Source organism: Rhincodon typus, chromosome 2 (genome assembly GCF_021869965.1).
Source record: "Rhincodon typus isolate 14 chromosome 2, sRhiTyp1.1, whole genome shotgun sequence".
Taxonomy (NCBI): domain Eukaryota; kingdom Metazoa; phylum Chordata; class Chondrichthyes; order Orectolobiformes; family Rhincodontidae; genus Rhincodon; species Rhincodon typus.
In genome coordinates, this window is record NC_063333.1 from 107622226 (window position 1) to 107623301 (window position 1076).

Sequence of the window (1076 nt, forward strand, 5' to 3'; positions counted from 1 at the left end):
CTCGGATTTTCCAGCATCTGCAGTTCCTGCTATCTTCAATCCTCAGATATATTATTTTTCTTCGCCAATCTGTATGTTTCTTCCTTGCATCAGATACTATCTCTTATTTCTTTTGTAAGTGATGGATTGGCCCTCTTACCCATTTTGCTTTTGTGCTAGACAGGAATAGACAGTTGTTGCAGTTACCTCATACGTTCCCTGAATGTTTGCCATTGCCTCTCTACTGTCATCCATTTATGTAACTCTCCCCAGTCTATTAAGGTGAATTCATGCCTCATTCTTCATAGTTTCCTTTATTAAGATTCAGTACCCTTGTCTCCAAATCAACTACCTCACTCTCTGTCTTAATAACAAATTCCATCATGTTATGGTCACTCATCTCCAAGGGGTCTCGTACAGCTAGATTGGCAATGATTCCCTTCTCATTATGCGGTACCCAGTCTGAGATAGCCTGCTCTGTAGATGCTTCCTCCACATATTGGTCAAGAAAACCATCCTGTATACACTCCAGGAATTCCTCCTCTATAGCATTGTGGCTAAATTGGTTTGCCCAATCTATGTGCAGATTAAAATCACCCATGATCACTGATATTCCCTTGTCATAGGCATCTCTAATTTCCTGTTTAATGCCATTCCCAACATCACCACTGCAGTTTGGGGGTCTATATATGACACTTACTGATGTTTTTTTGCCCCTTGGTATTTCTGAACTCTATCCATACAGACTCCACATTGTCAGAGCTAATATCCTTTCTCATTATTGTGTCAATTTCCTCTTTAACCATCAATGCCACTCCACCACCTTTTACTTTTTGCTTGTCCTTCCTAAATACTGAATACCCTGAGACATTCCGTTCCCATCTCTCGTCACCCTGCAGCCATGTCTCCATAATCCCAATTATATCGTACCCGTTTACATCTACCTGTGCAATTCGTTCATCCACTTTATTGCAAATGCTCCACACATTAGGCACAAAGTCTTTAAGTTTGTCTTGCTCTTATTTTTCTCAATAGCCCTGTTTGAATTGTGTCCTCGCTTTCTCTGCCTATCACTATTCTTATTCCCTTTTCTACCA